Raw genomic sequence first — 23,149 nt, forward strand, 5'->3', positions numbered from 1 at the left:
TTTTTCCTTTTTTTCTTCAACTTTGATTAGAATTCAACCACCAACACTCTTTTAATAGTTCTTTACAATGTCACCATAGACTTCTATCTTGCCAAACTGAATGAAGCTTTTGCTTTAATTGGAAGGCACTACAGAGAGAGAGGGAGAGAGACAGAGAGATATCCCATTTACTGGTTGACTCCAGAAATGGTTGAAATGGCCGTGGTTGACCTAGGTGAAAGCAGGAACCTCATCTGGGTCTCCCATGTGGGTAAAAAAGGCTCCAGTACTTGGGTCTTCTTTTCTTTTTTGTTTTTGTTTTACTTTTTGCCCAGGTGCATTAGCAGGAAGCTGTATCAGTATAGTAACTGTGTAATAGAAACAATCATATCCAGATGTGAGGATATGGTGCAGTATGCATCCCTATTTCCAGATCAAAGATGAACCCTAATGAAACTGTTAACTATATCTTGACAATAGGATACTTGCCTTTCTGCCATTGTCCATGCCTGCAATGACAGATTTAAGACTGTTTATAAAGAACTCTATTATAGTAATAACATAGAGAAACTCAAGTGGGGGAGGGGAATTGGGGAGACAGCAAAGAAAATCCCAGGGCCTATGGAACTGTGTCATAAAGTGATAATAATAATAAAAGAAGTTTAAAAATGGGGGGAAAAGGAGATGAACCAGCCAGGACTCCATTTAATACCCAAATGTGATACCAAATTTGCAGGCAGCAGCTTAACCCATGATGCAACAATTATGGCCCCCATTTTTCTTAATCCACCAGCAGTATTTGACTAATCTCTTCTTTAAATGATTTTTTATTTCTCTCCCAATTCAATATGCTTATGTCATTACGTTCAATTCTATTGGCTACGTCTCATTTTTTTAAAAGATTTATTTATTTTTATTGCAAAATCGGATATACAAAGAGAAGGAGAGACAGAGAGAAAGATCTTCCATCCAATGATTCACTCCCCAAGTGACCGCAGTGGCTGGTGCTGTGCCGATCCAAAGCCAGGAGCCAGAAACTTCTTCCAGGTCTCCCACACAGGTGCAGGGTCCCAATGATCTGGGCCACCCTCGACTACTTTATCAGGCCACAAGCAGAGAGCTGGGTGGGAAGCAGGGCCGCCAGGATTAGACCCAGCGCCCATACGGGATCCCGGTGCATTCAAGGCAAGGACTTCAGCCACTAGGTCACCACACTGCGCCTTACTTCTCACTGTTCTTTGCCGTTCCAAAACACTGCTTCTTCTTCCTCAATGGTGCACCCACCAACTGCAATGTAAACTCTATGAGTACATGGTTTTGTTTTCATTTTGTTGCGAGTTTGCTAATATTCCAGCACTTCAGGTTTGGGAGACAATGGATTCAACCAAAATCAGTGCACAACATGTTGCTCTGTCTAATGAAATTATTCAAATTCATATAACTTAACTGATACGTCTAGCAAATATTCATATTTTGCAACTTTAATGACAACAGTATTCACACAAGTTTAAATAATGAATGTGACATACAGATTTGCATTTAATTTAACATTTGCACTGAAATATAAAATAATTTCCACATGGGTTTTGTAAAGTAATTGATAATAGGAGCCATAGTGGTGGTACAGCTGCCTAAGCCTTTACCTAGGTGTTAACATATCATATGGGCAGGGATTCATGTCCCAGCTTCTTCAGTTTTGATCCAGCTCCCTGATATGACCTGAGAAAGCAGCCAAGGATTTCCCAAGGCCTTGGGCCCTTCCACCCATATGGGAAACCCAGAAGAAACTCCTGGATTCCAGCTTTGGTTCAGTTCAGGTCTCGCCATCACAACCATTTAAGGAGTAATCCAGGGACTGGAAGATTTCTCTCTCTCCCTCTCTGTTTGTAACTCTGAATTTCAAATAAATAAACATTCTATTTTCAAAAAATAGTTAATTTTTTTCCCCAGAGATAAACTGTACAGGTTGTCACCTTTTAGACATAGTGAGGACATTAGTTAATCTTTAATAAACTTTGGAGATACACAATATAAGCAATATATGAAAACTAGGAAAAGTATTCACTAGAAAATCAACAGACACAAGAAGCAAACTACATTTAGGCAAATACAATGAATCTTGTAGGTGATATCTACTGTCACCAGGGAGTTCTTTGCAGAGAAATGCAAGATTCTCAGGACTAACTCTGAAGCATGATTCAATGTATTTTCTAGAATTCTGTGATGTATACAAATGAAAAATTTTAGGATGTTACTAAACCAACCACTGGCAATTGGAATACTATGAATATTACTGCTTTCATATGCTAGTTGATATTCAATTTTTTTCTTAGAATGAAGTTACTTTCGCTGAGAAAGATATACATGAACAAAATAGGAAGCTTATTAAAAGGAAATAATGGAACCAATCTTGTTGGTTAAAGAAGCAATATTACCTGCTGAATAAACTTTGTCTCTCATCCTGTTGTTGCAATTCACATTTCCTGCCATCACTGATACATCCACCTACAGGGCACTGGGACTCCAGCCACATCTAACCACTTCAGCATTGCTCTCCTATGTCCTCCTATGTGACAGCATACTTCAGGGATGTAACTCTTGGGTAGTCACATAGTATCATGTGGAAGGGCCCCACACATGGTTTGTTGAATTTTCATTTTTATAAACTATACATAACATAAAAGTACCACTTCAACTACTTTAATTGTTTTCAATTCAGTGGTAATTCTTTGCTGTGCAACCATTACCAACATCTCTAGAAGTCTTTCCTCACCTCAAACAGAAGTTCCATACCTGTGAATAACTTCATACTCTATTCTAATCTCTCCAACAGCACTAGACAACTAACATGCTACTTTCTATCTACATTAACTACTTTAAATACTCATATAAGTGGACATACATGCAATATTTGATCTTCTGTGCACATTTGGCCTAATTTTTTGCTGTCGGTACCTGAACTTTTTAGAATAATTTTATAACAAAAGCTCCTCCATTTTCACTTTACATTGAGCTCTTTACAATTTAAATAACTGGTCATGCTGTGAATTTTACCTATGTTTTCACAACCAAAAGGACTTTCATGTAGTTCTGAGTTCACCTAAAATTCATCTCCTCTATGAAGGATGAGCAGATATTATAGCCTCTAAGCTCCTTAAAACATTCATAATTTTTTTTCATTAATTGCATACTGTATATTGCATGTGACACTTTCAGTTTAAATCAAACTTCCCTAATGGAGAAACTATTTGTGTCTAACATACTCTTATATCCTTCTTGCCCATGTGGAGCCTGGAATATGGACTGAATTCAAACCTCACACATTGCCGCTCTAACCTCCAATGTGATCATATTTGGAGATGAAATCTCTGGGACATAGTTATATATAGATAAAATTAGGAGGGTGTACTATTCTGAGATGAGACAATTTACTCTTAACACACTGCCTCACTCTCACCCCCTCCCTCTCTGTTTCCCTTTGTGTCATATGAGGTTACAGTATAAGACCAACACTCTTAAAGGGTAAAAATAGAAGAATCCTCACCATAAATGTACTGTTCTAGCACTCAGAATTATGAGAAACTCATATTTCTTTTGCTTTTTAGAAAATTTTTATTGATACAAAGTAAACAGCTTTCATGCTTTTCTTTCATAACTATGGATCTAACAAGACAGTCGTACTTGCGTGCATGGTGTTTTGTTAGAGCAGCCTGAGAAGATAACCTGATTCACAATGAGAGGTCTAAAATACTGAATGCAAAAGTGGTTGCACAGACCGAGGTGGATCTCCACGGGCAATGAGCCTGAGTTTTCTCATCTGACAATGTGAGAGGATTTGGTAAGATCGGTATGAATCTCCCTACATTTGAAATCTTCAAACGCCCTGAAAACAGCAACTTTCTTCCCTTTCAAACACAAAGTAACTAATAAGAAAAATTTCCCTATTACTAGAGAGTAAGCATAATGTTTTAAACATCTTAATATAGTCAATTTTATATGACAAAAAGTGACAAACATTGTGCCAGCTTCAAGTGTGGCTCCTCCAGTGAGGATTTGGAATTAAGCAAGAATCATCTTTATCTGAACTACTGCCATGACATTATCTTTTTAGAGGACATGATGGAGGTCATATTCTTTTGTCAATTATCTTTTTGTTTTTCTTTTAAGTCATTTAATAGGCATGTTCTAGTGTTTCTAGTAGCTTCTTTGCTACGGAATGAAATGACCTTACTTGCTGGTATCTTTCAGGTCAACCTTGTACTCTCATTTGAGTACATATGTGGAAAGCTTTACATAAAATGAAATGCTATAGTGCTGGGAATTCTTCTTTAATTTTAACTTTAAACTTGATCTTTCAGTTGCATGACTGACCACCTTATTATCAGCTGTACTAACAAAGGTCCTGTCACAGTGATTGTCTTAGGTCCACAGACCAAGGACAAACGCTGCTATTGTGGAGCATGGTATAATCTGTCATGGAAATGCAAAGGCACTGACAACTATTCTTTTCCAAAGTAAAGGCTATTTTACAAGAGAAAAAAATGCGTGTCTATCACTTCTCTTTTTTACAGTACACTATATCATATCTATTACACCTTGCTGACAATGAGATTTCTTTTCTCATTTTCCTTCTGCTTTGTTAGAATAAAACTTAAGGATATTACCCAGAACTCTAAGAGTTACTTTCTATAACAATATTTTCATCTTCAATAAGCATAACACCGTGAATTTTAGATGTTTCATTTTTTAATGAAATGAGTTACTTTATGAATCATTTGTAACAAGCATGAGTGACCATGCCATTTATTAAGACTCTTGGTGAATATATCAGACTATTTTTTGTAGGTACGTCAAACAATACCTTTTTCTCATTGTTGATATTTATTTATATTGTTTTATGATACAGTTCCACAGGCTCTGGTATTTCCCATTCCCCTTCCGAAGTCCCCTCACTCCTTTAATGATTTCTCCTCTAGTATTATAATGGGTCATCCATCATGAACAGTCATAAATCAATCATTCTGTTATTGAAGTGTTTCCCAAGATTGTAAGCAAGAACAATGTCAGAGATTCTAGCATCCTACTGTCACAATATATTCAGCTATTTCACTGGGAGTCTGTCTCTGGTCTGGATGCAGAGAGACAAGCTGCTCTGTCTCCATAGCTGGACATGTCAGTCTCTCTTACACTTCTATTATACATCCCCTTAAATACAAACCCAGGAAATATTCCACAACAGGAAGAAAAATAGAAAATTTTCATCAACATGAAGTTAAGCAGCATGCTAAAGAATTACCAAAGAAAAGCGGAAACCTTCCTGTAGATATTGGTGCTGCCTGCATGACCTATGTGGCACTGAAAAAATGACAATAACAGGATCATCATTGCCCATGACATGTAGCAAAAACAGTGTTGAAAGGGACATTTACAACAGCAGGTGCTTACAATCAAAATGTCTCTTATGAATGATCTGTTAACAAATCACAATGACTTACTGAAAAAGACATAAGTAATAGAAAGTACAAAAAGGTAAAATTCACAGCAAAAATAATTGGATTTGAAACAAACAAAAAAACTGCAAATTGAAAACACAAAAGAATCATTTCCTAAAAATATGAGCAAAACAACCCCTAGACCATATTAACATTGGGTATCACGAGGGGACAGTCACTTAAAATTTGAGATGAAAGAGCACTGGTTCCAACTTTGCACTCTTTACACAGGTCATGATACTGTTGGTACAGACAATGGTAGGGGTTGTAATTCTTTGTTGTCTAAGTATACTTAAAAGTTTCATTAGGAGTCTAGCTTCACTGCTTAGTACAGGCATTTTGTTAATTTTTCTTGATTCCTGGTCTCTATTACATTCTACATTTGTGGGGTCACATGTGTATGCTCAGTCTCCTTTATTTTTTCTTTTGTTTCTTTTGTATTTTCAATAGAAGCTGTCTTATATTAGAGCAAACATATGATATCTGTCCTTTTCGGACTGGTTCATTTCACTTAACATAATGGTCTCCAATTTGGGCCCATTTGGTTGCAAATGGTAAAATTTCATTCTTTTTAATACCTGAGTAGTATTCCATAGAGTAGATGAACCACAGTTTCCTTATCAACTCCTCTTTGAATGGGCATCTAAGTCATTTCCATATTTTTGCGATTGTCGTATTCATTGTGTTGCAATGAATACAGGGGTACAAGTTGCTTTCTCACGTTTCAGATCCTTCGGATATGGGACTGCTGGGTCATATGATGGGTGAATTTTTAATTGCCTGAGCATACTCCATACTCACTTCCATAATGGCTGCACCAGCCTGCAATCCCACCAGCAGCGGAATAGGGTTCCTTTTTTTCCCCACATCCACTCCAACACAACAGATGTTGTTGGTAGTTTTCTGTATGGGGGCCATTATCGGAGTTATGTGGAACCTTAGTGTTATTTTTATTTGAATTTCCCTTATTGCTAGGGAGTCTGAGCATTTTTTTGTATGTCTGTTAGCCATTTGGATTTGTTCCTTTGAAAAGTGTCTGCTCATTTCCTTTACCCATTTCTTGACTAGTTTATTTGTTTTGTTGTTACGGTTTTCCTGGAGTTTTTTATATATCCTGGATTTTAGCCCCCTGTCTGTTGTGTAGTGTTGAAAGGTTTTCTCCCACTCTGTTGGTTGCTTTTTTACTTTGTTGATGTCTCATTTGTTGTGCAGAAGCTTTTTCATTTGATACATTGCCTAAATATTGGGAGTACTCAAAATTTACCTACAATGGATCAAAAAATATGAAAAAACATCAAAAAGTTCATGGGAAATGAAAGTAAAAGATACTTTGGTGCAAAAGCTCTTGAAACTCATTAATATGAGAACTTTTTAAAAATTCGTGTACCGGGCCCAGTGGCATGGCCTAGCGGCTAAAGTCCTGGCCTTGAATGCCCCGGGATCCCATATGGGCACCGGTTCTAATCCCGGCAGCTCCACTTCCCATCCAGCTCCCTGCTTGTGGCCTGGGAAAGCAGTCGAGGATGACCCAATGCATTGGGACCCTGCACCTGCGTGGGAGACCTGGAAGAGGTGCCTGGCTCCTGGCTTCGGACTGGCGCGCACCGGCCGTTGCGGCTCACTTGGGGAGTGAAACATCAGACGGAAGATCTTCCTCTCTGTTTCTCCTCCTCTCTGTGTATCTGACTTTGTAATAAACTGAATAAACATTTAAAAAAAAATTCGTGTACCAATATGTTGTGAAAAAACTACATAGAAAGTTTTTTTAAATGCTTGCACTAAATAAAACTTAATTTCATTCTATTTCCATTTAATTGTTTGATGTCCCCTCATATTTTAGGTTTTCTGGGCCACACATGTTTTTGAGAATTAGTTTACTTGTTATCTAAGCACAAAATCAGCCAGAATCAACCTAAAAAAGCAAAAGTATGACAATGCTCCACCATTTTATTACTGACATAATAGCAAGATAAATATTGCCAAGGGAAACATTTTGTCAACTCTTCTTCCAATAACATAATTACTTATTTCAGCTCTCATGTGTTGTGGCACTACACATACCAGTGCTATACTCTTCTAGGAGTGACAGCGCACGTTTGTTTACAAAATATCCTTATAAACACATTAGCAGTATTGTCCCATGATGCTATGACTGTTCTGAAATCACTAAGTGATAAGAAATTTTCACTTTTAGTGTGTTATAATGTCATGAGCTCATCATCATTCATGTGGTTTATCACTGATCTAAATATCATCAGGGGATATATGACTTCTAAGATGCTAATATATACTGATTTAAAATAACCTTTTCTACCAACCATGTCACTTTAGATATGACTCTTAAACTATATGAGCTTCCTCCATTAAAATTTGAAAAGATTTATTTGGTCTGGGTAAATGTTATCAAATTCTAATATTTGCATAGTCACTTAGCATGTACTTTGACTATCAATAATGTTAAGAAAACAGAGGCTGACACTTGGGAACAGTTGTTCGTGTCTTTAAAATTCTCATCTGCAAAAAAAAAATATTGCTTTCCTCAAAATAAAAGCAAACTAATAATCACTCAGAAACATTTCTGAAGGAATACAAATGAAATGCTCCATTCCCTCACAAATGAACTTTAAAAATTGGGAAGGAAAGGTCAAGGTGATCTTACCATGACTTTTTTTAAACTGATTCACTTAATGGTCGCACAACTTACAACCTTTCTTAAAAATCATTGAACTGTACATACACAATATGTGAATTATATGCTGAAATCATATTAAAGGTAATTATTTTCTATTAAAATTGGGTGATAAGGATTTTATTGATCACCATTGGTGATTTCTTTACACAAATCTTCAACATATATCTTATGTAAATTTATTTCTCAGGATCAGAAATGATAAATTCATCCTCAGTATATGAAAATCATTGAAACATTGATATTTATGTTCTAAATTTTTCTGTAAACTCTTGTTTCTTGATATGTTAGGTGACTTGATCAGAACTTTTAGATCTGTGGCTATGAAAACAAGACTCCAGAGGAACCAAACTCCTGAAACAACAAAACGGACTTTCCAAGGACAGGTGCTTCATTAATATAAAGGCTGTAACTTGACCTAAGGCATCCTAGTTCTCTAGTCCTCAGCTGTAAGTGACCAACACTGTATAGTTTTCTGACAATAATAATAAGTTTTAAGAATCCATGGAATGTCTACTAGAAACTAGGTTTAATATAAGAATGGCAAACCACTTCAGCTGTGAGCATATTAAAATTGATCTGGAAGTAGATCCCCTAAATAGCTTTAGCTACTATGACACTTAATGTCACATAAACTGCTACAGGAAGGTTAAGGCTGCCGAAGTGTTCAGGTAGCCTAATGATTCCTTTCTGCTTTTAATTCTGTCTCGACTGATGAAGAAAAGAATGAACTTTCAGGAGAAAGACTAAACTAAACTTGTAAAGCCTTCTGTGACATTTTAGTGATCATAGTTACAAAACAATTAAACCTGACAGATATCTTATGGTATATTTCCTTTGAATATTAGTGAATATATGTGATGTTTCTGCCAGAAAAGACATAATTTCCATTCCTATTAGAAGGTGAAATTACTCGATTAGCATTGGGCCATGTTTAACAAAAGATCTAAGATCTACAAATTGTATGCCATTGCCTAAGGCCACACTCATTAAATTGAATAAGTGAAGGCCCATGGTTTTTATAATACTACTGACAAATGTAGTATATTAAAATGTGCTGCCATTCTTAGTACTAACACAGGTCATAAAATATGCTTTCTAGCAATTTACTGCTATATGATTGGGGGGCAGAAATCTAAGGGTGGCTGCAGAATGGTATGTGAGTGTGTAAAACAATGAAATAAACTGTTCATTTTAGCTTTACACTGATGGTTAATGTTATTTTGAATAATATGTAACAGAATAAAGATATACTAGTTTGTAACATATTAAATTTATCAAAGTTTTGTGGAAGGTTTATCTTAGCATTTCATAAGTGCCTTATTTTAACAAAAACTACATATTCAAGTCTGTTTTACTATTTATTTTGGGTAAGAGTAAAGGAAGTAATTTAAGACAAGCAAAGTGATCATCAGTGATGGGTTATTGGCTGCAAAAAGAAGACAAAGGAGGAAGATAAAAACAGATACAACACTTGGTGGTAAAAATATCTAATTCTTGGGCCCAGTGGCGTGGCCTAGCGGCTAAAGTCCTCGCCTTGAAAGCCCCGGGATCCCATATGGGCGCCGGTTCTAATCCCGGCAGCTCCACTTCCCATCCAGCTCCCTGCTTGTGGCATGGGAAAGCAGTTGAGGACGGCCCAAAGCTTTGGGACCCTGCACCTCCGTGGGAGACGTGGAAGAGGTTCCTGGTCCCGGCATCGGATTGGCGTGCACCGGCCCGTTGCAGCTCACTTGGGGAGTGAAACATCGGATGGAAGATCTTCCTCTCTGTCTCTCCTCCTCTCTGTATATCCGGCTTTCCAATAATAATAAAATCTTTAAAAAAAATATCTAATTCCATATTCAATATTCCATGAGGGATGTCTTTTTGAGATGAAACACATTTTCTGTGGTGAATGCTGCATATGACAAGCATTATCTCCAATGTTTTTAACTTAGTTCTATTTGTATTAAAATCAAGATGAGTTAGAACTAAGCGATCTGATATGTCATGAAGAGAGTTTTCCAAAAACATGTGCCAGATAATTTTAAGAGTTACAGAATTTTGTAAAGTTAGTATACTTCCAAAGTTAGACCAGTGTATAAAGATAAAGTTAAGGATAATCAATTAGAAAAGTACAATTTCTTGGGTAATTAATCATGTCACATATTAAATTCCTCTGGGAGGTAGCATAATAAGTAATGATTTACAATGACCTCAGTGGAAAGCATAATGTTAAATCTGTTTCATTATTCACAGTTTGTTCATTTTGGGTTACACAAAGGGTATCCACATGTTTTATATTTTAGCAAATTATAATTTGGCTGGCATTCACTAAATAGAACTCTGTCAACCAGAACCAAAGACAGCTATCATGAAATGATTATAGATGTCCACAGTGATGTCTTTAAAGAAATAATGTTCCGTAAATTCTTTGGGTTGCTGAGAAAATTCATAGAAAGGAAGGGGTTAAGGAAGGTAAAGGTAGAGGGAGAGATTTGTGGTTATCTTACTAGAACTGTACGTATAAAATACATGACATCTGTTGTGTTAATACAATTTTTAAAAAACTCTGGACTAAGACACCTAGTAAGAAGACGCAATATGATTGTACATTTAACTATATTTTAATAATCTAATGATAGCAACCTATCTAAAAAACTAATGGTGTTTTTCATAGATCTTTTCAAATCATATTGCTTAAGATTGTACTGTTGGAAGATAACTGCAGTCAAGGCAGAATTTTTAAAGCAGATAGGTGGAAAATATTTTGAATAATCGATTACATTTATTAGTGTTGATAACAATCTTGTACGTGTAAGAGATATAAGGATTCACATACACGTACATAATTACATAGACACATTATACAATAACAGTATATGATTCTATGAATTATACATATATGTGTATAATATGCACAAAAATATAATGCAATGGCACCTTGAGATGTGTATTTTAAAAATTAAAATAAAATGATCTGCCAAAGGAGATGGCAACAGAGTTAACTTGAAATATATTTGTGGTTCTAGCACATATATTCTTGAATTCTATACTCTGGTATATCAAAAGATTTCCTCATAGAAAGCAAGAGTTTATATACAGTTTTTTTATATTAATAGCCACAAGTTTTAATTCTTTACTTTACAGTATTAAAAATATTTAAAGCCAAGATACGTTACCATGTAGAAAAATAAATGGGATTAAGTTGAACATTTTCAGGAAACATTGTATTTTAGATCTTAGTTCATCACAATTATATAAATTCTGTCACCAAAGTATATAGTCTATACTTTTAAAATAAATTATTCTCCCTAAACTTCAGAAGCCAGCAAAGGAATAAGGTTCTTTCATTTTACTGTAACTTTAATTTGATACAAAGAAAAATCAAGAAGAGAGGATCAACATTTCTGATAGCATCTTGCCATGCAGAAAACCCTAAAACCATGGTGTAATTATTCACTGTTTCACCTCTGTGTAAACAACTCACAAGCATGGAAAATTAAATAAAGCCTCTTAAAACTGTCATTTCCATTTTAAAACCATAATTTTAAAAATTTATTAGGCATGTCAACATTTTAAATAGAAAAAAAAACAATAGACTAACATAAAGTACAGATGTTTCTCAGGTTCTATTACAGTTACATTTCCCAAATCCTCCATAAATTAAAAATATCAGAAGGTAAAAAGATATTGAGTAGACTTAACTTTCAGTTATCCCAGCTTAGCAACATAGTAAACTTCTACCGAAGACACACCAATAGGGCTTCTATACTTGTGTGATTGAAGGGCTGTAGTTCATTTACCCTGGCCAGCACCAGAACAGAGGAATCAGTACATATTGTTAGTTAAAGAAAAATGAAGTGCACTGATGCTGCATTAATTAAAAAATATATATAATTCAGATCATGATGCGCTGGAGACCCCATACTTTAAAAGCAATCTTCAGTCCACTGGTTCACTCCCCAGTGGCCACAATGGCTGGAGCTGAGCCAACCCAAAGCCAGGAGGCTCTTCTGGGTTTCCCATACGTATACTGGGTTCCAAGACATTGAGCCATCCTCTACTGGTTTCCCAGGCCATATTCAGGAAGCTGGATGGAGGTGGAGAAATCAGAACATGAACCAGTATCCACGGGGATACTGGCACCAAAGGTGGAGGCTTAGACAACCCCCATGATATTTGCATTCAAATGCACAACTCCCTACAGAATTTCTTGCCAGGCTAATCAGGTGATAGTGAATTCTCTCAGCTTTTGCTTATCTGGAAGGCACCTGAGTTCTCCTCCAATTCTAAGGATAATTTGACGAGAGTCAATAGCCTTAGTCGGAAGTTGCCTTCTTTTTAAGATCATGAATAGACTATGCCTTTTTCTTTTGGCCTACAGGGTTTCCACCGAGAAGTCTGGTGTTAGCCTAACTGGTATTTTATTATATGTAATTTAACATAATCCTCTTTCTGTCATTAGGATTCTTTCCTTGTCCATAGATATTGACAATTTGGCTAGATCATGCCTTGGAGATCTTCTTTTGACCTGTGAACTTTTATCTTGACAGTCAAGACTTGGGAAGTTTTCAACTATTATTTCATGAAGCACATTCTTGACACATTTTTTTGCATCTCTTTCAGGAATACCTGTAATACGAATATTCAGGTGTTGAATGACATCATATATTTCTTGTACATTTTCTTTATTTTGATTCTTTTTACTTTTGTCTGATAAAATATTATTGTCAAGGTCAGAAATTCTTTGCTCTTGTTGTTCTTCTGTTAGAGCTATCAGCATTTTTAAATTTTCTATTTGATTCTTCTTTGTGATTTATGTCTCCTTAATAATGTTTTCATTCTTGTTACCCATTGATTTCCTCATTTCTTTAAACTATTTATCTGTGTTCTCCCAGACCCCATGAGTTTCCTTATAATCATTACTTTGAATTATATTTATAGCACTTGGTAGATTTCCTTCAGTTCAGGATCTAATTCTGTGAACTACTTTGTTCTTTTGGAGGTGCCGTGGTACTTTATTTCACCATTTCTCTCATATCCCTACATTGATCTCTTCTGGTGTAAGAGAATACAGTGTATGGTTTGAGTGATTTATTTTATGCCAAGGAATATCAGTTGTGTGTATAAGTGACACTGAGATTTAGTCTGCTGTAGGTCACAGAGATTTAAGTGTGACTTTGAAGATGAACGTAAGATTCCTATAGAGTGGCTCTTCAGTCATTAGGGAGGTAAGAGTCAACCACCCTGAGCATTCTGAAAGCCAAGGCATTGCTGGTACTAAGGGACAATGGTAGTTATCCCTTTGTACTATTGGTGAGTTCCAGTGATTTTGGGGCTTGTGACACCACCTGCTATAGCTCCGGGACTATGTGGTGTAGATGAGCCCTTCTGCTGCAATGTTACAGTTGGTGCTATAACTTTTATTAACAATAACCCTAGTTCCAGGACTGGAGGATGTGAAATGAACCCTGATCCAGTCCTAAAAGATAATTACAACAAATACAAGACAGTTGGCTTTGACAGGCATGAGTACAGAGAGCTGGAGAGCAGGTTCATTCGTCCCTGAATCTGTCAGGTAGATTCCAGTGAGATAGAGGAAATAAGAGCTGGTTGTGACAGCCCTGGTGCTACAGCTACAGAGGGATCATTACACAGATCTTCAAAGTCTGGAAGTATTTTTTATGGGATGCTGCTGGTACAAACCCCCATAAACTAAGGAATGAGCCACTTTGGATCATGTAGTGAGTGGGTACTGCTCCAGGGTTAATGCCCTCAAACTCCCACATTTTCAAGACGCAGGATGTCTACTCTGCTCTTCAAGCTGCCTGAATCTGGCTTTGATATGTTGTATAACTTTCTACAGTCTGGTCCAGCACTGTGCAGGGATCGGGGAGTAGAAGGGAGGCAGCATGGTTTTCCCTCTCAGAGCAGAGATGTCAGCTCCCCAGGCAGGAGCACAAGTCTTTGGGTGACTATGGCATTCATTCTCTTACAGGTAAAATTATGGGTGGCAGGACACATGTAACAATGTCTTTCTATATCGACTTGGAAAGATAGTGACTCCAGCAGTTAGCTGCAACAACATCTCTTCTGCTTTCTTGCTGGCCCACAAAATCTTCATTGCTTTTTACTTACTCATTAATCATTTTGGTCAATCAGGCCCTAGAAATATGGACTTCTCTCTGTTTATTCATCTGTTTACTTATATGTCTTTTTTGGTGGGAGGCAAGCACTGAAGTCTATGTGCTGCCCTCGATTTAGCCACCCACATTTCTATTTATTAAATGAAAAACTGGTTTAATGCTTTCAGATCTGGGATTCATGATGCTGACATCCAAAAGAGAATCATTGCTCTTAAAATAATATAATTGTCCTATATAGCCATTTTTCTTGTATTGTTGCTAATGATTCTTTTCTTCCCCTGGGATAGAACTCTTTGGGTTCACACACTAGATTTTGGTTAATGCAAAATGTAGCACAGAGGAAATAAAATCAGTACAGCAACTTGCAAAATTCTGAACAAAACATAGGATTCAGGCATCTCCTGCCTGCACTCTGGGAGTAACTCTGAAGACAGATTCTCTTTCTCACTCCCTCTCTCCCACTTCTTCCCTCGTCCCTCACCGTCTTCACTGCTGACATCTTTTCCCTCTCTCCCTCCTCCCCCCTGCTTTTCATCCCTTTCTCTTTATCCCTTTGAAATTAAAAAAAACAAGCACAAAGTTTTTAAAGAGATTCTTTAGATTGATTTATAGTTGGAAAACAATTTGCTTATATCTCATTTCTTATCATCCTTATTGACCTTTCATGGCTCCATTTAAATCCACAACCAACTACTGACATTCATAAGAATCCCATATCTATTCTCATTATTTTCTAAACCCAGAGGAATAGAGCAATTTTTGTTCCTTCTGCTTGACACATAAGAAAAATGAGGCACAATGAAGGGAACTGACTTTCCAAAAATCACCCAATTAATTAATGTCTCAATGACTATTAAAATCCAATTTTTTTGGCCCTACATCATATACTCTTTCTACTCAAGCCTAATCGCCTGTGTGTGAGTTGTCTCATAGCCACACTGCCCCACGACACCAGCATCAATTTATTTTAAGTGACTATCCTTTCTTCACTGGGTTCTTGGCACCTTCATGGAAAACCAACTAGCTACAAACACAGAGATTTATGGATTTTCTATACTGTTTCATTTGTCTACAGGCCACGTTCTGTGAACACACTGTGCTGTTCTTGTTACTATTGTCTTGCTCTATTGTGAACTTAAGCAGTGTGATATTTCCCAGCTTTGTTTTTCTTGTTCAAGATTCTTCTGGCTATTTGAGTTCTCGTTTAGCTCCAAATAAACTGCAGAATTTTTTTCTATTCCTATGAGAAATGTCCTAACTATTTAGATTCTAACGTCGATGAATAGGAAGATCTCTTGGTTAATATAATCTTCTTAATGTTTCATTATCCCAATGCATAAATATGGATTATCTTTCCATTTATGCATGCCTTCTTAAATTTCAATGTAGATACTTCTCAAAATATTTCTAAATCTATTTCTAGGCGCTTTTTTTGGCCAATTTTAGCTCCATGGTTCACTAATTTTCTTATCTTTTGTTGTTGATGTATGGAAACATCACTGTTAATGTGAAAATTTTGCATCAAGCAACTTTGTTTATTAGTTCTAACAGTTTTTAGATGGAGACTTAAGGGTCTAATATATATCAAGGAAAGTTTTACACAAACTGAAAAAAAAAAATCGCTTCTTCCTTTCCAAATTGCATAGGTTTATTTGTCTTGACTAGTCATTCTAACTTGGGCCTTCAGTACTATCCTAAGAAACATTAAAAGCAGGTTTCCCTGACTTATTCTTAGAGGAAAAGTTTTCAAAAGCAATGGCTTTTTCATAAGTGGTGTTCATGTTATTGAGATTCACTATTACTACATCGAATATTGTAAGAGATTTACTTCAAAAAGTTCTTGAATTTTGTCAAAAATTGCTTTTTCTGCATCTGAACTAATCATGTGGTTCCCGTCCTTTTATGTTTTCAATAAGATACTTCAAATTTATTGATTTACATATTTTGAAGCAATCTTTTAAAAAACAGATTTATTTATTTCTATTGGAAAGTCAGATTTACAAAGAGAATGCAAGACTGAGAGAAAGATCTTCCATCCACTATTTTATTACCCAAGTGGCCACAATGGCCAGTGCTGAGCCTATGTGAAGCCAGAAGCCAGGATCCTCTTCTGTGTCTCCCATGAAGGTGCAGGGTCCCAAGGCTTTGGGCCATCCTCGACTGCTTTTCCAGGCCACGAGCAGGGAGCTGGATGGGAAGTGGAACCTCTTGCACACAAACCAGCACTCACATGGGATCCTGGTGCATGCAAGACGAGGACTTTAGCCACTAGGCTACCGTGCCAGGCCCTGAAGCAGTCTTCTATCTCTAGAGATATGTCAATTGATCAGGGTGAGTTTCTTTTTAATGTACTGTTGAATTCAGCTTGATAATATTTTGTTGACAATTTTTCATCATTTTTATAACAGATAAGCCTTTGTATGAAAATTAAATAGATCTTATAAAATTACTTTGCACTCCTTCAATATTTTGGAATGTTCAAAAAGAACCAATATTCCTTTTGGTTTAAATGTTTGATAGGAATCACTAATCCTATTCTATTTTTTGAGATGAATTATTACTGTTAATATTTTCCAATTCTTCATGATTAAGCCCTTGTACACTGCATACGTAAAAAATTATATCAAATGGCATGTATATCATATGCCATCAAAGAAAGCCCAGGACCAGATCATTTCAATGCTGAGTTCTACCAAACATTTAAACAAAAACTAATCTCAGTTCTCAAATTTATCAAAATAGTTGAGAGAGGGAATCTTCCCAAACTCCTTTTATGACCAGCATCAACTTAATTTCAAAATTATAAAAACATAAAATAAAAACAACACTATATACCATTATCTCTGATGATCATAGATTCAAAACCCCTCAACAAAACACAAACCAACAGAATCCAATACCATATCAGAAGGATCATTCATTCAGATCAAGTGGGATTTGTCCCTGGGATACACAAGTCAATAAAAGTGACATGTCACACTAACAAATTGTTTAGAAAATATATATATATATATACTATTTCACTGGATGCAGACAAAATATCTGGTAAAATACATCCTCTCATGATAAAAGAAATCTTTAAGCAAACTGAACACAGAAGGAACATATCTCAACACAACTGAGGCAGTACATGACAAGCCCATATGCACAAAGACAAATATTATGTATTTTCTCTGACTGCTGCTAATATGCAGAGTACCAAAACTGCAACATACAGGAGAGAAATTGGTATTTTGAGATTTTATTATTATTTATAGCCCTTGTTTATATTCTTGAGGAGCAGTGGTTTTTCTACTTACCACTTGCTGAATTCTTTAGTGGATGACTAAGCTAGTAATCCTAAATTAAATAAAAAGTGTATCATTATCAAAATTAAAAGAAAAAGGAAAGTAGGATGGCATGTCAGAAGAAGGGGAGGTAGATACAATGGAATGATCACTCTGCACTTAAAACTGTATATATGAAAAATGATCACAAGAATGAAGTTGGATAGCAAAAATAAACATAAAAGAAAAACACATTAAAAATTCCCTTTAGTAAAGGGTAAAAATTTTTAAATTTTGTATGTTCTAGATTATCTAACTTATTGAAATATAATTGTTCATGGTGGGCTATTACAACCCTTTGTAAAATTATATTATATCACCATCTCTGATTGTCTTATTTGGCTCTTCTGTATTTTTTCTTAGTCTACATAAATTAAATCTTTTAATTTTTAAATAAGCAAGCTCTCTTGCTTTTCTGGTCTCTATGTCATTTGTTTCCACTCTGATCATTATTGCTTCTTTTTGTCTCCTTTTTTTATTCTCAGATTTCTAGTGTCTTGGGAGCTGTACTAGATTCCCTGGTTGCTACCTTTCTCGCTATAGAAGTTTGCTTATACAATCTTTCTTCTCCTCCGAACACTTGCAGCATTCACTGTATTCCTTGGGTTGAGCACAGTGCTCTTCTATTTTTGCCTATCCCAAAATGCTTTCAATGTTTTAAAACTCTCCATTGTTAACTGGTAGAATATAATTTGTTTTCCACATATTTACAAATTTTCTTAAGTTCTCCACTACTGATTTTGATTTATATCATTGTAATCAGAAAATATCCTTCCTATAATATTAATGTTTTTAAATTTGTTATGATTTATTTTTTGGTTTCACATAGTCTTTATACAGGAAATCATTCCATTAGCAGTTGAGAAATAAGTTCTATATCTATTTAATAGGATAACTGTTCCATATATCTATCAGCTCAACTTGGTTTAGAATGTAATTCAAATTGAAAATAGCATGTTTGCGTAATTGCCTATTCCTGAAAGTGGGATGTTGAAGTTACTCACTACTATTCAAATATTTTCTGTCTTAGTGTTTTTCCCATGAAATTCATAAGTTGTGTTCATTCCTTCTCAATATTATTCTCCACTTGCTGCATTTCCAAATAACCTACTTGTTCCAAGGTTTGCTCAATTATGTTACCAGTACTTTCTATTATGTTTTTTATGGTGGCTATTTTATTTATTAGTTCCAGAATTCCAACTTGATCTTAAAAATTTAAATCTCACTGTATGAAATATGCCACACTTTTATTTTCCCCATTTCACTAAATTGCTTTACTGCATTTGTTGAAGTATAATGAGCTTCTTTAATACAATTACTTTGAATTATTTGTCAGGTTGGTCAAACATCTCAATAATCCTCATGGCCAGTCACTCACAACTCATTCCATTCTATTATATAATGTTTCCCTGAGCTTTCTTCTGGGAATATTTCAGGCTTATTTATTTGAAAGACCGTGTGACAGTGTATGAAAGAGAAAGATAAAGGAAGGAGAGGAATGTCTTACCTTCTTTAACTCACTCCCCAGATGATCTCAGAAATCTAGACTAAAGCATGCTGACCAGAAGTCAAGAATTCCTCCGGGTCCCCCAGTGGGTGACAGAAACTCAAAGTACTCACACCATCAACTCATGATTCCCAGGAGCATTGCACAGAGAATTGGATTTAAAGCAGAGTATCTCACTTGAACTAGCACTCTCAATTAGGATGTAGATACACCAAATGATAGTTTAACTAGGTATACCAGTATCTCCAACCCCTGATTCTGATTTTTGAAGCCATGTGTTTATGCCTGCATATAGGACAAGGAAGTACATGTTTCAATTTATGCAGAATGGCTCTGGCTGGGAGAACTGCATGGTAGTTATGGTGCTAGTAGATATTAGAAGCATGGGACAGTTGTAGCCAGCATGACACAAAGATTCTACTAAAATCCAAGAACAAATGCAGCTGATGTAGCTTGGACCAGGGCTGCCTTCAGGCAAAGCTTGCCCATGCGTAAGTGGTGGAAAGAAACGAAGGTCAATATGGTACACAGGCCTGAAGGTTAGGGCTGTGTGGTCCCATCTGATTCTAGGTTAGATCTATAGGTTTAGTCTGCTTGGACAGGCATGGGTATCTGCCCAGGGCTGGCCTTAACAGTCAGGTCCTGTGTTGAACCGCAAAACACTGTTCTGCACTCCTTTTACTCTTCCACATGGACCCTGTGCAGCTTTACATTTGGAGACGGGTATGCAAGTGATGCACAACTATCCTTTCTTCCCTCTCCCATGTCACTTTTTTTGTCATACTGTGCTGCAGCCAGGTAATACGCTATCTTGGATGATTTCATGAGCTAGTTTGAGGGTATTTTCATGAAATGTTGCTGTTCCCTTCAAGTCTTAAACTGCCCTCTTATTTTTACCTACATTTTCACTTGGTTCTCTTCATGTCTAATCACTTTAATTGCTATTCTTCCTTTTGACAATTTTTCTTTATTCATGAACATTACCTAAAATAACTTGGAAGAAGCTTAACAAAAGATACAGAATATTTTTTATGAAGAAAATTTCAAACATTAAAAAATTAAATACAAGAAGACATTAAAAGATGGAGAAACTTAGCATGTTCCTGGATTGGTAGAATCGACATCATCAAAATGTCCAAATTACTGGAAGTCATACATAGATTCAACGTGGCCACAGTCAAAATCCCAACAACATCCTCAGAAATAGAAAACAGGAAAATTCATCTGGAAACCCAAGAGACCAAGAATAGCCAAAGCTATCTTTAGAATAAAGTTAAAGCTGAAGGAATCATAATTTCAGACCTCAAGATATACAACAGGGTAGTGGTAATCAAAACAGCCTGGTACTGGTACAGTAACAAAGATCAATGAAACAGAACAGAAACCACAAAAGTGAATTCCCCAATGGAACAGAGTAGAAACCCCAGAAGTGAGCCTGTATATATATAGGCAACTAATCATTGATATGAATAATGAGAATAACCCAGGCAAAACAGTTCTGTGTTTTCAACAAATGCTGATGTGACAACTGGAAATGTACTTGCAGAACCAAGAAATAAGGCCTTCATGTTTCACATATTGAAATCAGCCCTAAATAGTTCAACAACTTAAATCTGCAACTGAGAAACCATTAAACTAGGGGAAGCACTTTACAAACCAGAGGTGTAAGCAATGACTTCTTAGAAAAGTCTCCAAAACCACAGGAAGTCACAGCCAAAATTTTAAAAATGGGCTACAAACTAAGAAGCTTCTGTACAGGAAAGGAAATGTTCAACAAACTGAAGACACAACCGATAGAGTTGGAGAAAATCTTTGTACACTACACAACAGGTATGGGACAAATATCCAGGATTCACAAAGAGCTTCAGAACTCAACCACAGCAAAACAAACAACCCTGGGAGACTCACAAGATGGCCAACATAGGAGGATGGATGTAACGGGGCTCACAGAGAGAGAGGGATAGAACGCGACAAAAGCGTAAGTGGTGCAGCATAGCGCTGCAGGGAGAGGAGCGTGAAGTTCCCTGAACAGTGTGGAGCCAAAAAAATCCACACAACTCGGAAGAGCAACCAGGAAAAAACACAACAAAACACAAGGCAGGGAAGACAGCGTTCTGCTCCAGACCTGCTAAATCACCTTTAAGTTCAGCCACCAGGAGCTGCAGTCACCACGACCCGCAGTCGCCAGGACCCGCCAGGATCCGCACCCACCGCAGTCGCCAGGATCCGCCAGGACCTGCACCCACCACAGTTGACAGGACCCACCAGGACCCGCACCCGCCGCAGTCCCCAGCTGGTTTTTTGAGAAGATAAGCAAAATAGACACCCCACTGGCCTGACTGACAAAGAAAAAACAAGAGAAGGCAAGAATTAACAGCATCAAAGATGAAAAAGGCAACATAACAACAGACACCGCATCCATTAAGGACATAATTAGAAATTACTATAAAGCACTGTACTCCAACAAATCAGAAGATCACCAAGAAATGGAAAAGTTCTTAGACTTCTGCCACCTGCCAAAACTTAGCCCAGAGGAAACAAACGACCTGAACAAACCCATAACCGAAGCAGAGATTGAATCAGTGATTAAAGACCTCCCAACAAAGAAAAGCCCAGGCCCAGACGGCTTCACTACAGAATTCTACAAAACATTCCGAACAGAACTGACCCCAATCCTCTACAAACTCTTCAAAACAATAGAAAAAGAAGCAACCCTCCCAAACTCATTCTATGAAGCCAACATTACCTTAATCCCAAAACCAGACAGAGAACTAATAGAGAAGGAAAACTACAGACCTATCTCTTTGATGAACATTGATGCTAAGATTCTCAACAAAATCCTAGCCAACAGAATTCAAAAACGCATCAGACAGATCATTCATCCAGATCAAGTAGGATTCATCCCTGGAATGCAGGGATGGTTCAACATTCGGAAATCCATAAATGTGATACACCACATCCAAAAACTGAAAAACAAGAATCACATGATAGTATCAATAAATGCAGAAAAAGCTTTCGACAAAATCCAACACCACTTCCTGCTAAAAACCCTAACCAAGGTAGGCATAGATGGAAAAATCCACAACATAATCAAAGCAATATATGAAAAGCCCAACGCCAGCATCATACTGAATGGAGAAAAACTGGAACCCTTCCCACTGAGATCTGGAACAAGACAGGGATGTCCACTTTCTCCACTACTATTCAACATAGTCCTAGAGGTACTCGCTGAGGCCATAAGACAAGAAAAAGAAATCAGAGGAATCCAAATGGGAAACGAAGAAGTCAAGCTTTCACTATACGCAGATGATATGATTCTTTATGTAGAAGAGCCAAGAGACTCAATACAGAGACTGCTAGAACTTGTACGAGAGTTTGGTGGAGTGGCAGGGTACAAAATTAATGAACAAAAATCAACAGCCATAGTGTATGCAAACAGTCCCAAGATGGAAAAAGATTTAACCAGCAAGATACCATTCAAAATAACTGAGAAAAGTATGAAGTATCTGGGAATAAATGTAACCAAAAATGTAGGAGACCTATTTGAAGAAAACTACAAACTACTTAAAAAAGAAATTGAACAAGACCTCAAAAGATGGAGTAACATCCCATGCTCCTGGATAGGCAAAATCAATATCATTAAAATGTCTATACTGCCAAAAGCAATATATACATTCAACGCAATCCCAATCAAATTGCCAAAAACATTCTTCATGTGACTGGAAACAATGATTCAAAAGTTCATCTGGAAACACAAAAAACCACGGATAACTAGAACCATCCTGAAGAACAGGAAGTTAGCAGGGGGAATCACAGTTCCGGACCTCTGGACATACTATAGGGCAGTGGTTATCAAAACTGCCTGGTATGGGCACAAAGATAGAGAGGAAGATCAATGGAGCAGAATAGAAACACCAAAAGGCAACCCACACAGATACAGCCAAATAATCTTTGACAAAAAGACAAACGACAATCCAGGCAAATGGGAAGGTCTGTTCAATAAATGCTGTTGGGACAACTGGTTA

The 23,149-nt window shown here is 36.7% G+C and overlaps 1 protein-coding gene and 1 pseudogene across 2 annotated transcripts in view; both read right to left on the reverse strand.

Annotated features, from left to right (window-relative positions):
• The window catches only part of LOC105942113 (heat shock factor-binding protein 1-like), a 28,465-nt pseudogene extending 22,076 nt beyond the window's left edge, over nucleotides 1-6,389 (reverse strand).
• Nucleotides 1-23,149, reverse strand: part of CFAP299 (cilia and flagella associated protein 299) — a 517,974-nt gene that overhangs the window by 270,530 nt on the left and 224,295 nt on the right. The window lies entirely within an intron of this gene.

The sequence above is a fragment of the Ochotona princeps genome, chromosome 7 (assembly GCF_030435755.1).
Source record: "Ochotona princeps isolate mOchPri1 chromosome 7, mOchPri1.hap1, whole genome shotgun sequence".
In the NCBI taxonomy this organism is placed as follows: Eukaryota; Metazoa; Chordata; class Mammalia; order Lagomorpha; family Ochotonidae; genus Ochotona; species Ochotona princeps.